Here is a 16,480-nt window from a genome sequence, read left to right on the forward strand (position 1 = left end):
AGCCCTAGTTCTGAATTCAGTACTGACTATCCCTTTGTTTTTCTGAGCCATGCATGTCTTTAACGGATTGTGTCAGCTTTCCTTCTTCACCCGTGCGTAACTGAGACCATACTATTCTTTCAGTGACTACCTTTCCTCTATATTGTTTGAGCTTTAGCTTCACATTGCAGTTCTCTCCTTGTTCCTGCTCTTCAATATCAGTCTAAGAAGGGACAGGCCAGAGACAGATGAGTGCTTGGATGCTGGCCTTACCCGTGTCCGTGAGCAGGCCTGAAATATGGGATATGGAGACTAAGAAAACCCAGTGAGGATATGAACACCAGCTTTATAGCATCTTCCAAAAGCTAAGTTAACAACGTGTGGTCAACACATACAAACTGGGGCACTCTGCCCCTGAGCAGGGCCACATACAAACGTTTGCAGAGAGTCAGAGTGAGCCTTCCTGGAGCCTGCGGTCACCACCCTCACACAGCCCACACCAGCTCATGCCGTCTTTCCCCTGCATGTATGAAAGGCCCCTATCTTTGTATGCATGTTTTCAGGAGAGTGTGAAGGGCTCTCCATGTGACAGGGCCTGTTCTGCCCCTCAGCTGCCTGCATGTTTCTACGCCTCTGAGTTACTTGAAATTTGGGGGTCCACTTGGTCCTGCAGTGTGACAGCCAAGGTGTCCCTGGGAAGCAGGGAGCTAGTGCACTAGACTGGCTCACTCCCATCAGATCCATGTATTTCCAACATGTCTTTTAGTGGGTTTCATGTACCTTCTATGGCCTAAAATGAGGTTATTGAGTTGTATAGAAAGCAGATTGGGACCATATCTAGGAAACCCAAGTAGTTTTACCAAATAATATCATCAAAACAGTGCATGAGACTGTCCACGTTCCTGTCTCTCCAGAAATATTTCTTACAGTATCATTTTTTCTTTTCACTAGAACTGCTTAGCTTTGGCTTATGATAGTGCTAGGGACTGAACCAAGCTCCTTCAGTGCCTTGTACGTGAAAACCTCGTCTCATCACCACTGTACTATTTTCCTAGCCCTCACTACTAGTTGCTGGATATTTTTAGTTTTCCTATTTAGTCGAAGTAGTTCTGAAGCAGCTGTAAGTTTAATTTTCTTATTACTAATGTTACATTGAGGTGAGGTTTTTTTCATGCACTCGCTAAATGTTTACTAAACTAGAGATCAGAAGACAAAAGACTACCTGTTCTCATGGAGCTGGCAACTTAATGGAGACTGCATGGAGAATAAATGACCCCAGAGTGCACACAGGGTGAACATTTGTTGAGTGAATGGTGCTAGAATGAACAGGATCCAGTGACCCCTGGGCTAGAGTGTCTACCAGAAGTCTAACAGGCTGACTACCAGGCTTCCGGGGCAAGGTAACTGGTCACCTTTCAAGATGTGCTATCTATCCCAATAGCAACGCTGGAGGAATGCAAATTTTTGAAGTCCTGAGGAGACCAGTGGATTAAATACCTGAGTTTGTGTGAGGTATCTGCAGCTTCTTGTGCTGGTTTCATGAGTGTGTCAGGAACTTCAATTGGGGAAGCCACTAGGCCGTCAGTACTAGTGTTGCAGGGGAGTCATGGGAATAGGCAGAACCCCACAAAGAGAATGCAGAACTCTGCAAGAGACAGAAACTAGCTGAAGAAAGAACATGGGGATCCCAGCACTCAATGGTAGAAGGACACTCACAGAAGCACAGCAAAGACATAAACCTCAGTGAAGGTAAAATAGTGTCACTTTGTTCCACTGCACAGTCTGAGGTTGAAGTCAGAGGTTGTCCTCAGTGAAGGTGAAATAATGTCACTTTGTTCTACTGCACAGTCTGAGGTTGAAGTCAGAGGCTGTCCTCAGTGAAGGTGAAATAGTGTCACTTTGTTCTACTGCACAGTCTGAGGTTGAAGTCAGAGGCTGTCCTCAGTGAAGGTGAAATAGTGTCACTTTGTTCTATTGCACAGTTTGAGGTTGAAAGTCAGAGGCTGTCCTCAGTCAAACTGATCTCATGTCTTCCTCAGTGGCTCTGTGTCTGTGACCCTCTGGGCTGAGGCAAGACTTACTACTTGGCACCTGAAGTCTATGAGGTCTCAGAGATTTTTTCCTGCAAGACTCACTCCTACATACTCCCTTCCCCCAGCCGCCCCTGCTGGTTTGAAGCCCTGTCCCCACAGGGGCTCGGTTTCTCCACTGTGCATCTTGGCCACAGGGCTGGGAAGTACAGGGTGAAAGTGAGGCACTGAGCAAACAGCAGCTCCATAAAAGCCAGGTGGAGCTTGGGCTAGTGAGCTCACCTGTCTTCCCGATGGACACACTATGCAGAAGCAGGGCCTGCATCTAAAACAGCAGGGCAGAGGCACATGGGTCAAAGAACAGAGAGAGTCCAGGCCATCATTGCCTGCCTACAAGGAGGCAGCCATGTGCTGCCAAGCGTCAGGTCCGGCATTGGTGGGTGGGGGTGCCCTGCTGAGCACAGATGCCAACAGGCACAAGGGCTCAGGCTCAATCCCCCACTCCCCTCTGCAGGGGGGAGCTTTGCAAACAGTGGAGTGTGGCTGCAGGTCTGTTTGTCTCTCTCCCTTCACCTTCCCTCTCCTTCCCTCTTTTTTTTTTGCCTCCAGGGTTATTGCTGGGTCTGTGACAGCACTATAAATCCACTGCTCCTTGTGGCCATTTTTTCCCATTTTATTGGATAGGACATAGAGAAATTGAGAGAGGAGAGGGACATGGAGAGGAGAGAGAAAGATACCTGTTTTGCCTCATGTGAAGTGACCTCCCCGCAGGTGGAGAGCCAGGGTCTTGAACTGGGATCCTTGTGCCGGTCCTTGCACTTTGTGTTCTTAACCCTCTGCGCTAGCATCTGGTCCCTGTACCCTCTTAGTAAACTTTACTACTTTTACAACATCATAAGCTCACATTCTGGATTTAGAACTCAGGAGTTCAAAGTGGGAAGGGCAAGAATGGAAACACCTAGGCAGGTGCATATCCAGTCAGAGAGTTCAATTCTGAGTTTCATCCTGTTCAAAAATGTTAGATAAAATATTGATTTTAATGTGTTATTAAGTATTTTATTTTGACTTGACATTAAACTGAGACTGTGAAGACAGTGTAGCAGCATGTAAAACTTGAAAGTAAGTAACATCTGTGATTTTCATTTGTCCTCAGTCAAGAACTAACCCCTCTCTCCAGAGCACTGCTTAGCTCTGGCTTGTGGTGGTCTAAGGGATGGAACCTCAGACTATGAGGTCTCAGGCATGAAAGACTCTTCACCTAACCATTATGCTATGTACACCCAAGTACTTTTCTTTCTTACGAAAGTACACTTTCTCTTCAAGTGATTTTTCCTTCTGCATAGAAATCACAAGGTTTCCTTTTATTGCAAAAAAAAACACAGAGCCAATTTGCCATGAGTATGTTAAACCAGGCTGAACAGTGAGTTAAATGAATGAAGCACACGTCTCCAGACCTTGCTTCAACAGAATTACAAGTGACTTAGGCCCCAGGCTATCAGAGTCACCAGTTCATAAACAACATGTCTTGTCACCCCCTAACACTCAAGACACTCTGGAGTAATAACCCCCTGATACTCAAGACACTATGGAGTAATAACCCTCTGACACTCAAGACACACTGGAGTAATAACCCTCTGACACTCAAGACATGCTGGAGTAATAACCCGCTGACACTCAAGACATGCTGGAGTAATAATCCTCTGACACTCAAGACACGCTGGAGTAATAACCCGCTGACACTCAAGACATGCTGGAGTAATATCCCCAACACTCAAGACACGCTGGAGTAATAACCCCCTGACACTCAAGAAACGCTGGAGTAATAACCCCCTGACACTCAAGACACGCTAGAGTAATGACCCCCTGAAACTCAAGACATTCTGGAGTAATAACCCTCTCACACTCAAGACATGCTGGAGTAATGACCCTCTGAAACTCAAGACATTCTGGAGTAATAACCCCCTGACACTCAAGACATGCTGGAGTAATAACCCCCTGACACTCAAGACATGCTGGAGTAATAACCCTATGACACTCAAGACATGCTGGAGTAATGACCCTCTGAAACTCAAGACATTCTGGAGTAATAACCCTCTGACACTCAAGACATGCTGGAGTAATAACCCCCTGACTATCAAGACACGCTGAAGTAATAACCCCCTGACACTCAAGACACGTTGGAGTAATAACCCCCTGACACTCAAGACACGCTGGAGTAATAACCCCCTGACACTCAAGACATGCTGGAGAAATAACCCCCTGACACTCAAGACACGCTGGAGTAATAACCCCCTGACACTCAAGAAACACTGGAGTAATAAACCCCCTGACACTCAAGACACTCTGGAGTAATAACCCCCTGACACTCAAGACACGCTGGAGTAATAACCCCCTGACACTCAAGACACGCTGGAGTAATAACCCTCTGACACTCAAGACATTCTGGAGTAATAACCCCCTTTGCAGGGCTCACACAGGTCACAGGCAGCGAGAGTGAGTGCAAGTAATATGCAGACAGCTAACTACGTCTACATTGGTGGATTTCTATGGTTAACTAGAACATAATCACAATTTTACTTTATTGAACATCAGCAAATGTGTGCTGTGCCTAAATGAGCATAAATTCCACAAAATGAATGTTGTGTTAACTGCTTACCTGTGCTCAGCTCCACTGCTATAGAGCCAAGTTTCTGCCTGGCTTACCCTCCCATATAAACCACAAACTTGCTTACAGTATTTGCTGTGTGAGAGAAGTGATTCTTGTGTAAATAAGGTGGATTTCAAATCCAGATTTCCTGATTTGTTTATTAACTCATAGAAGGAACATTCTTGGAAACTCCACAGGTTCTTTAATTTTGAATGGTTTTGAGACTCCAGAAGTATGAAGAAAAAGTACTGTGAGACAATGATGGAGTTGAATATAAAATGTAGGATTCATTAATGAGTTAAAAGGGAGCTTATTTTTTCCATGTGCAAAGAGAACCATGTGCATTTGGTAGGAAGATAATCAAGGAATAAAGAGCAAATGCAATTTTATACCAAAGACAAGAACCAGAGTTGTACACCAAGACTGCAAAGTGTTCACATCCTGAAGTCCCCAGGAATGACAAGGAAATCATGGAAATAAGGCTGATTTGTGGGCAGAATACCACTGCAGTGGGGAAAGACTGGACAAAAGCCTAGGAAGTCTGATGAAAGATGAGGTATTCTCAACACAACTATTTTTATAGTGGCAGTGGTGCAGTTGATGGACATTCTTCTAAGGAAACCATCCTGGGTATTGATTGCATCCTGGTCTGTCATGCTAGCTTCTCGGGTGGGAGAGAGAGATGACCAGGGACTCATGGCTGAGCTGGGAAGCAGTATCTCTTTATTGATGAATGGAGATGCGGTTTAACAATCTAATCTCTTCTAATCACAACACAATTCTGTCCTGCCTCTCTCCTGAGGCAGAAGAGTCAGGAAAAAAGGATGTACGTAGGATAGAAGGCAGCGAGAAGGAAAAAGTGTGAACAGATAAGGATTAAACCAATGTCCCAGAGGCAGGGGGTGCTTAGTTAACAGTGGTTATGTAAATAGGACACAGTGCCAAGCAGGGGGGACCAAATCAATGAAACAAAAGGGGTCTTAGAAGCAGACCAACACTGGGCCTTCATCCCTTAGCCCAGACACCATAACAATTGATCTATATCTCCAAGCTTCAATTTCCTCACAGAGTAAAGAATTTCAGGCACTTAAACAAATGAATGTATGCTTAAACACACTGTTAAGCTTGATCAGTAATAACTGGTTTCTTCTGAACTGCATTAAAAAATTATAAAAAGGAAACATTGACAAAACCATGGTATAAGAGGGGTACAACTCCACACAATTCCCACCACCAGATCTCCATATCCCATCCCCTCCCCTGATAGCTTTCCTATTCTCTATCCCTCTGGGAGCATGGACCCAGGGTCATTGTGGGATGCAGAAGGTGGAAGGTCTGGCTTCTGTAATTGCTTCCCCACAATTTTAAGTTGAAATTAAAGATGGTAAAGCTACAGAGAGACTGTGTACTCCCTATGCAGTGAAAAATGCTCTGAGTAGGAGTCTTGGAGGTCACAGCGACCTCCATGGCCTTCTAGACCCGGCTTTGGTGGCCTCCCTCTTGGTCCTGGCTCTTGGCTCTACAGCCCTCCCACTCCAGCACACTGGCCTTTGTGTGGCATGTAAACAATCTAAGGGCCTCCAAGTGCCAGTGAGACCAGCTGCATCTTTCTTGTATTGCTCCAAACTGTATTTTTTAATAGCATCCATCATTGTATGTGTACCTTGCAACAGACATCTTGTATTTATTGGCTGTCTTCACCTTTCAAAATATAAACTCCATGGGCTGGGCAGTGCCAAAGCGGGTTAAGTGCCCATAGTGTGAAGTGCACAGACTGGTCTAAGGACCCCGGTTCCAGTCCCCAGCTCCCCACCTGCGGGGGCTCCCTTCACAAGTGCTGAAGCAGGTCTGCAGGTGTCTGTCTTTCTCTCCCCCTCTCTGTCTTCCCCTCCTCTCTCCATTTCTTTCTGTCCTACCCAACAACAACAACAGCAATAATAACAATAATAATAACAACCAGGATAAACAACAAGAGCAACAAAAGGAAATGTGGCCTCCAGAAGTGGTGGATTCAGTACAGGCATGGAGTCCCAGTGATAACCCTGGAGAAAAAAAAAAATAGGTTCTACAAGAGGAAGTTCAGACATTTTTTTTTACTGATATGTCAGGTAGAGTAAGATAAGACATTTAGCAGTTGTTTCTTGAATAGATTTGAGAAGAACACATTTATTTATTTATTTTTATTATTGTTATTTTATTTTTTTTTAACCAGAGTTCCACTCTGCTCTGACTTATGGTGGTGTGTAGGAATTGAACTGTGGACTTTGGAGCCTCAGGCATGAGAGTCTCTTTGCATAACTATTATGTCATTGACCCCTGTCCTATTTATTTTTACCACAGTACTGCTTAGCTCTGGTTTACAATGATGCCAGAGATTAAGTCTGTGATATCAGAGCCTCAGGGATAAAATATTTTTGCATGACCACCACATGATCTCCCCTGCCCGAGAGGAATGCCAATTAAACATCACAGGTACTGGACTCTTGTGCTGCCTTTTAAATATGTTCATCAGACTTGCCGATGGCCAAAAAACCTTACAGTGAAGATTTATAGAGGCAGAAAGTACAGACATTATTTTAGGTATTTGAATAAGGTAATTGAATAAGTCATAAGAGAAAATGTGCAAAGACTAATGAAATAATTGGCAGTGGAGCTGAGGGCCTACAAAAATTACACTTCATGAATGATGTTCCATGAAACTCCTCTCTCAGTGACTGAGAAGGTTGACTGAGGTTTTGAGTCTGCACTATTTTTATGTGTCTCTTAGATTGTAGAAAATGCTTAGTGATTTTTTTCCTGACCACTTTCTCAAAGTCACCTTATCAAAAGTCACCATCCACTTTGTTACTCAGATCTTTATCCAACATTAATTTTTTCACAGAAAATTTCACTTTTTGAAACATTATTTTATATCTACTTTCTAATAAAGTACAAATTTTTTCAAATCAAGAATTTTGTCTTCTCTTGTTAAACTTTGGCATCTCCAAAGAGACTAACACTTACCAGGAACTTTGTAAAAATAATATGAGAGAGTAAATCAGAATATTCCCTTTTGGAGAGCAGAAGAAATGGAGAATCCAGATAGGTGACTCCACTATCTCCTTCTGCAAAATCATATTTTGAATGAAGAATTTAAGGTGTTCCTTTTGTCATTTCTATCAACAATTCACTAATGTGTATATGTAGTTGAGGATAATGATACGTAAATTCAACTCCCAAAGATTTAGTGGGGGAAGGCCAAGGGAACTGTAACAGCTTTAGTAAATTCTAAAGATAAAATACATGTTAAAGGCCATTAGAGGGGTCCAGGTGTTAGCACAGTAGGTTAAGCACACAGGGGGCGAAGCTCAAGGACCCTGGTTCGAGCCCCAGATGCCCATCTGCAGGAGGGTCACCTCACAGGTGGTGAAGCAGGTATGCAGGTGTCTATCTTTCTCTCCCTGTTTCTGTCTTCCCCATCCTCTCTCCATTTATCTCTGTCCTATCCAACAACAATGACAGTGATAACAACAACAATGATAAACAACAATGGCAACAAAAGGGAAAAAATGACTTCCAGGAGTAGTAGATTCCTAGTGCAGGCACCAAGCCCCAGCAATAACCCTGGGAGCAAAAAGAATTAAAAAATAAATAAAAAATATATAACTCCTTTAAAAAATAAATTAAAAAGAACATTAGAACAACAGAACATTAAAACCAAAGTAGACCATTTCCCAGGGATCAATGTGACTAGAGGAGTATTCAGAGAAAAGAAATCATTAAGGATCTATTGTTTTATATTTCATTCTTTTTCCTGAATTGAACTTGTATTTGTTCTTCCGTACAAGGATCTTGCTATGTCTCATCCTCAAAAGCACAAGTACTGACATCCACACTAGTATAACTTTTCTATTCTCAATTATTGAAACACATATATTCTTCAGCTTAAACCGATCTCACATGCCTTTCACTTTTACCTTTATCTTTGCAGTCACCTGAGGGAACTACTCCTGCATTAACTAATTTTTTTCCTACTAAATGGTCTTCACTGGCTCTGGTACATGCAAGCTTTGCATTTTGAACTTAAGTTGAGCCAGCTAGGGAGGTAAGTATATAAAGAATTCAACTGTTAATAGGCAGAATTAGCAATTATAACAAAGCATTAGGACGACAGGGGCAATGATCTGTATTTTTTGCTAAGAAGCAGTACCAGGGCTAAAATGTAAGGGATAAGTCACAAAGAGATACATAGACAAGAGAAATGACAAAGGACAGAAGCGTGAAAATGTACTGGCAAGTGTAGTTAGGTGAAGCAAGTATGTGGTTTGCAGTCTTAGGAGATTGGCCTAAAAGTGTTCTTTAGAGTTTAATGGGAAAACCTTTGGCTGTCTTGCTATGGAGTTTAAAGTTTGTGCTTTTAGGCACTTGGGAGATAGATTTAAGAAAGGAAAGTGATATAATCAATTCTAATTTTCAACAAATAACTCTGTAGGAGAGAAGCAGATCTGGGAGAGATTAGAAGCACATTTCTCACCCCTGGGATGGTAACTTTTACAATGTTTTGAAATGATTGTTCAAAATGCTTTGATGTAAAAATCAAAAAATCTGTTTTAAGAGCGGAGTATCAGATGGTGGCAATCTTTAAGTTTGTTTCTTTAATCTCTTTGAAACCAGCATTATTTTACTTTTGCTATCATTTTGAGATATTGTTTCTAACACTTTTCAGTTTGTTAAAATATTTGCTGGTTACTTTCAACATTGAATTTTATATATTCTAGACTACAGATTCCTGGTGGAATTGTTACAGTATTAAGGATGGATGGTCTAATAGAAGGACATAAAAAAGTACTACTTTATAAAATTACTTATTCATCCTATGCTTAAAACACACACTTTTATTCTCTACAAATACTTTGAAGAAATCATTATCCCCACCTCACTGTTATAGAAATCAGAACAAAGAATTTAAAAATAACACTCAATATTCCATGGCCATAAAGTGACAGAATGGGGTTCTAGAGCATGTTACCAATAATTTAGCTTACCCCAAAGCCCAGCTTAGTCCATCGGACCATTTTCCATTAAGTAAGCATGCACTGAGATACCATTATGGACTCTTGATGTATGTTAGACTTGAAGGGCACACCATGAGTCAAGAGGTAAGCTTATTTTCAACCTTTCTCCCTCAAACCACAGTCTACTCCTTCAGGACATATTCTTTTCCTGAGGAAGCTGACACAGATAGTGTCCTACTGCTCCCTTACTCTCTAGTTGCTGATGGGAGTCAGCTATTGAGGGCCAAGGAAAGAAGTTTAAGGAGCATAAAAGCACCCTTGCCACACCTGCCTGCTCTGCAGCAATCTGTGTGCTTCTGGTGAGTTCTCTGTAGCTACAGGCTCTGGTAAGCAACCCTTCCAGGGCTCATTGTTCTTGCCATTTCTCCCTCTCACTTCCTCAATTCTAGGAGTGGTGGTGCCAGCATAGAAGGTGTGCTCATCTTTGATTATTTTTTATTTAGATCACTTTAGTGTGGAAATGTTGAGCTACTAAGCTATTATTATCAGAGAATCTAAATCTCCCTGTGACAGGTGTCAGTGCAGCACAGGCTGCATAAATCAACCTTTCCCTTCACCACAGGACACTAAGTTCCCAACTCCCTTTCAAACCCCACTTACTTCCTCCCCCTGGAGTCTCTGGATCTGCTGTAAGAGATCAAAGTTATACTGATTTAATGCCATGCATTATCAGTCAGTTAGAATGCAAAGACACTCTACTATCATCGGGTTATCAATGATTGTTTAAAAATGTATTAGTGATTTAATAGTGATTAACAAGATGGTAAGATAGCAGGGGTACAATTCCACACAGTTCCCACCACCAGAGTTCTGTCCCCTCTCCTCCATAGGAAGCTCCCCTGGGAGGATGGACCAAAGATCTTTATGGGGTACAGAAGGTGGGAGTTCTGGCTTCTGTAATCGCTTCTCCACTGGACATGGGTTTTGGCAGGTGGACCCACACCCCCAGCCTGTCTCTGTCTGTTCCTAGTGGGGCAGGGCTCTGGGGAGGGGAGGTTTCAGGACACACTGGTGAGGTTGCCTGCGCAGGGAGGTCAGGATGGCATCATGGTAGCATCTGCAACTTGGTGGCTGAAAGGTGGTAAGATATAAAGCAAATTGTCCAATAAACAGGAACCCAAAGGTAAGAACAGAGCTGTTGTAGTGCACCATAGAGAAGAGAGAGGAGGTCCAGAGCGAAGAGGGAACACAAATCTTTATTTGTGCTGGCACCTCAGAGTTGGGCACGAGAGAAGCAGGTTGGGCCACGTGGAGGTAGCAAAAATGGCCTCCTCATGCAGTAACCTTTCCTGTGTCTGAACACCGAAGTAAAGTGCTGGCAAGAGAGAGAGGTGAGGAAGAAGAAGGGCTTTTATAGGAACAGCTTTCACGAGAATGGGAAGAGGGAGGAGTAACCATAGCACTCTAGGATAGGATAATAACTCTCGTGAGAATGGGAAGGGGGAGGAGTAACCAAAGCACTCGAAATATCACTGGGAAATAGACAATGCCCTGAGGGCAAAACATGGTGGAACAGGTGCTCCAAGAATGTCCCAACTCTCTGGGAACTAGCAATAGCCTGAGGGGAAAACATAGCAGATGTGACTACACAATTTCGCAGCATCTCCCCCTTTCCTTTTATCTAATGGCCAGGGCAACAGTCTGTAAAGTCTATGAACTACTCAGGGTCAGTCTATGAAAAACCAGCAATGTGAAGGGAAGGAAGCTGCTGTAAAATTGTCTAAAGTGTCCAAAGGGTATGCCAGCAAGTCTCATAGAAGTCTCAGTCCAAAGTAGGCAACTAGGGGGAGAAATGGCAGGGGATGAAATGCTGCATGAGGAAGGTCAGCCTCTGGAATTCCGCTTTTCTGTAGAGAGTGAGCTGGAACCGCCAAAACGTGACAGATAAAGCAGAAGCAGGAAAGGCAGACAGGCAGTAAAAAAAGTTCTGTCCTTGGAGTCTGTGAATCAGGTTCTTCAGACTGTGTCAGGTGATATCTAGGGTTTTGGGGGGGGGTGTGCCACTGTAGTAGTGCTATCTAGTGGGTGATGTCAGGGTGTGCAGGGGTCCAGATAGTTTTTTCCAGGATTCCTGTGGAAGAAACACAAACAATCTGCTTCTCGTGGTTAGCAGGGCATCTGATTTGAATGCTTTATAGAAAAAGAGGTTTGGTGCCTTAGCCAACTGAGTATTGGGGGATGTATCTTTCCTATTCATTTATTATTATTATTTTATATTATTTGTCATGGTAGTCAGCTGTTATCTGGAAGGTCCTGGGTGATTTATGGGGAAAAAGAACTTATCTTTCAACAAGGACTCTAAGGTGTAGGGAAGCGGGAACTTATCCTTTTTTTTTTTTTGCATTTTGACTTTTGTTGCCCTAGTGGTTTTATTGTTGAAATTATATTGTTTTTGTTAGTGATATTGTGGTTGTTGGATAGAACAGAGAGAAATGGAGAGAGGAGGGGAAGACAGAGAAGAGGAGAGAAAGAGACACCTGCAGACCTGCTTCACCGCCTGTGAAACGATTCCCCTGCAGGTGAGGAGCCAGCGGCTCAAACTGGGATCCTCAAGCTAGTTCTTTCACTTAGCACCACCTGCGCTAAACCCACTGTGCCACTGCCCGATTCCCAGGAACTATCTTTTAACATAAACTCTATGTCCATGCCAATAGCAACCTTGAGGGCACATGTTTTGATGTTTGGCAGACTTTGTTTTGTGGCAGGGTGGACTGTGCCTGTCTTAGGTTGGGGATCAGCCTTCCATCTTACCCGTCATTGGAACACCTGGTCATTTTTGCCCAGTAGTACCAGGTGCCCTGTCTTAGGTTGATTGGATAGTGCTAGTTTCCCTTTTACCTGTCATTGGCTAGCCAGTCCTCCACGTGGTGGACGTTCTGATGGAGGGGGCAAATCCTCCACAGCAACTCAATATTCTGCCATGTCCAGCCTATGATAGTGAGTTTGTATAGGTTGCATCTTTATGGCATCAATCTGTTGTTGCAAAAAGGCCAGGAGCTTACTAAAATTTATAGGACCGTGGTCTGGGAGGTGTCACAGTGGATAAGGTGTTAGACTCTCAAGCATGAGGTCCCAAGTTAGATCCCTGGCAGCACATGTACCAGAAAGATATCTTTCTCTCTCCTCCTCTCTTTCTCAATAAATTAAAATATTTTTTAAAAAAGAATTATAGGACCTATTGTGATCAGGAGAAGTAAAACAAGCTAGGATCCCACAACTAAGAGTAGACAGGTAAGGAAGGGGGAGTGTATCCATTGGTATGAAGAGGTAGGATCATATCTCAAGTCTAAGGGAAGCAGTCAGTGGATATGATGTCTAGGGGAACAGCCATTTGTCTTTGGGGGTAGTAAAGGATGTCTGTGGCATGGGTTGTGTTATAAAGGGAAACATCTTTAAATTGTTGGAGGGGGAGAATCGAACAAGGTGCATGTCCTGGAGGGCCTGGTTAACCCTTTCCAGTGCCGAGGAGGCCTCGGGAGTTAACCTACGTTTTGAGGAGGGCTGTTTGTTTCCTTTTAACAGGTCATACAGTGGTTGGAGGCAGCTTGTAGACAGATAAAGATACTATCTAAGCCAATTTAAATTTCCAAGAAAACTTTGTAAAGAAGCAAGAGTGAGGTTAGAAGGAAAAGTAACACTAGGTTTTAAGGGATGAATTTGTGTTAGAGAAATCTCTGAACCTAAGAAATATATTGGAGGAATTAGCTGTATCTTCTCAGGAGCCACATTAAGGCCGCTTTTCTTTAATGCAGGAATGAGAAAATCACATAGGGCAGAGAGATCTGTATATGATTTTCCCCATATTAATACGTCATCCATGTAATGAAAAACATTAAGGCCCTTATGGATATATGGAAAAAGGGAAGATTTAACAGCCTCCTGACAAATTGTAGGACTATTGGCCACTCATCAAATGTATCAGCAGGGCTGGCGTTATTAACAGAAGGAACAGAGAAGGTAAAACTTTTACAATCTTGCGGATGCAGGGGGATAGAGAAAAAACAATCTTGTATATCAATAGCTATGATTGGAATTCCTGTGGGAATTGCAGAAGCAAGAGGCAAACCCCTTTGGGGGGAGCCCCAGACCTGCATGGTTTTATTAACCTCATGGAGATTTTGGAGGAGGCACCATTTTCCTGAGCACTTTTTAATTACAAAGACAGGAGTTTTCCATGGGCTTTGAGAATGACAAATGTGTCCCAAGGACAACTGCTCTCGGATGAGCTCTTTTAAAATTTCTAGCTTATCCCTAGGCAAAGGCCACTGTTCCACCCAGACAGGCTCATTAGAAAGCCAGTCTAAGCAGGGAGTTTGTATACAAACAGTGGCAGTTAGTATTGGAGGTGCTGGTTAGATCTGGTCTCGCAGGAGTGGGTGTTATGCTCTGCAGAGGCATCTGTGGATATCATAACATCAAGACATTCTAGAAGATCCCTGCCCAATAGGTTGGTGCTAATATCAGCTACCAATGGGTGGAAGTGTCCAGTAGAACTTTCTGGCTCTTCCCACATGAGTGAATCCCATGTATATGGGGTCCCAGGAGGAGTTCCCAATTTTGGGGAACCTCTGCTTGCCTTAAAATCTTCTTTTCTGACCCCGTGTCAATCAAAAATTTAAAAGGAATATTGTCAATCTTTACTGCCATAGTAGGGTGACCTAGTTCTAAAACAGGAGTGGTCCACAAAATCCCAGGCCCCAAATTTGTACCATTCAGGGGCGTGCCATCTTTATGAAATTTGGACCAACAATATATCTTCCAATGAAACCCTCTATGGCATCTGGGACACACCATACGTGGCTTCTGGCTCCCTGGCTGAAGGCAGGGTTGTCCTGATTGGAGGTGGGGTTGCCCTGACTGGAGGCAGGATTGCCCTGACTGGAGGCATGGTAGCTCTAACTGGAGGCAGGGTTGCCCTGACTGGAGGCGGGTTTTGTTGTTTTCGACGGGTTATGTTGTTTTCGCCGGGCTGGCTTCACGGGTGGGTAACAGATGACCAGGGACTCATGGTTGAGCTGTAGGCAGTATCTCTTTATTCATGCAGGACGCAGCACAATCTAAGATGAGCTAAGCTAAACTCAAAGTACAGTACTCTAAAACTCACAATGCTGTCTTTATATATACTTGCCAAGTAAGGTGGAAACAGGATGTGACATAGAGAGGGTGGAGAGAAAAGTGACTGGTGAAAATCAGAGTGTGACAAAGAGGGGGCAGATTAGGCGAGAATCTTATCACTGAACCACAAATGCCCTGGAGGGAGGGTGGAACTTGTTAACAGTGGTTATGTAAATAGAATGAAGTGGTTATGTAAATAGAATAGTGTTAAGCAGGGGGTATTTAAACCAAATGAAACAGAAGGGGTCTCATGCATACCAACAGGGTTTGACTGGAGGCAGGGTTGCTGTAACTGGAGGCATGGTCACAGCTTATCAAGACATTGGTTACGCCAATGCCCTTGGCGACTGCACTGAAAGCAGGCCCCGTTTTGATTACGTGGGGTAACTGCATAAACCTGTGTCGTAGCAGGTGCCCCATAATTGCCTGATGTAAGTTCCTGTGTCACTGAAATCCAATTATCTGGGTGTAGGTGTTTAAGACTAAGGCACACCTGATGGAATTGTGGTATCATGCCATCCCAGACAATAGAACGCAGGAGGAAAGAGAGGATTTCAGGATTATAAACCTTTCTCTCTAAGGTTTGCCTCACCCTTAAGATGAAGTTCGCTAATGATTCATCAATGCCTTGGCGAAGAGAGTTAATGGGAACTAAAGAATCTACATTGGTTGGGGTCACCCTTTCCCATGCTTGTGTTGCGCAGATGTGTACCTGTTCAAAATAACCAGTTGGAAACTTAGCTTCTGCCTGCTGAGTTCCAGATTCAAATGCTCCTGCTCCAAAAAAAGCATCAAAATTCCATTCTACCTGTTTATCACTATTTTCCTGCGATTGTCTAGAGCATTCATCACGGAAGCAGGCCTTCCATTGTAGGTAGAAGGGGTCTGGGAGTGCAGCACAAGCCAGGTCTTTCCAGTCCTGGGGGGTGTTAAGGTGCTGGTAAAAACTCCTTAAAATGGACTTGGTCCATGGAATGTGAATTCCATCCTCCTTCATGGCTTGTCTGAGTTCCCTGAGCCCTTTGGAGGAGTATGGGTGCCACACCTGAGGGTTTTGTCTATTGGGGGCCACATTTACCGGGAAGATGTGGACTTGGTCTGATGACATGGGGTAAAAGTAAGTAACAGAAGTAGAAGCTGCTGTAGTGGCCACAGGGCAAACTGAGCACATATCTATGGGGATGGAGCTCTTGGGGCGGACTGCAAAAGGCTTAAGGTCTCTAAATGCTGAAAACATATCCTTTAACTCCTGTATCTCAGCCACAAGGTCTCTTAATGATGAGGTATCAGCGGGGAAAGGGGTTATGGAAGCCGCAGAAGGAACCGAACACATGTCTGCAGAAGGAGTCGAACACGTGTCTGCAGGGACAGCGGGTGAATGGGTCATGGAAGCCGCAGAAGGAACTGAACACATGTCTGCTACAGAAGGAACCGAACACATGTCTTCAGAAGGAGCCAAACACGTGTCTGCAGGAACAGCAGGTGAAGGGGTCATGGAATCCGCAGAAGGAACCAAAGACTTGTCTGCAGGGACAGAAGTTTGGGTGCTGACTGCAAATCACTTAGGTCATTTAAGTCGTAAGCACATATCTCGGGTGCTGACTGCAAATTGCTTAGGGTGTTTAGGTAGTAAGCACATATCTCTTAACTCTTGT

General features: G+C 43.7%; 1 long non-coding RNA gene across 2 annotated transcripts in view; it reads right to left on the reverse strand.

Annotated features, from left to right (window-relative positions):
- The window catches only part of LOC132541340 (uncharacterized), a 1,018,351-nt gene that overhangs the window by 428,345 nt on the left and 573,526 nt on the right, over positions 1-16,480 (reverse strand). The window contains exon 4 of one of the 2 annotated variants that reach the window (XR_009552518.1): positions 11,701-11,781. The exons of the other annotated variant lie outside the window; for it this stretch is intronic. This is a non-coding gene — a long non-coding RNA (uncharacterized LOC132541340). Of the gene's footprint in view, positions 1-11,700; positions 11,782-16,480 lie in introns of those variants that run through there. 2 annotated transcript variants of the gene reach the window in all.

This window comes from Erinaceus europaeus, chromosome 1 (genome assembly GCF_950295315.1).
Source record: "Erinaceus europaeus chromosome 1, mEriEur2.1, whole genome shotgun sequence".
NCBI classification, from domain to species: Eukaryota; Metazoa; Chordata; class Mammalia; order Eulipotyphla; family Erinaceidae; genus Erinaceus; species Erinaceus europaeus.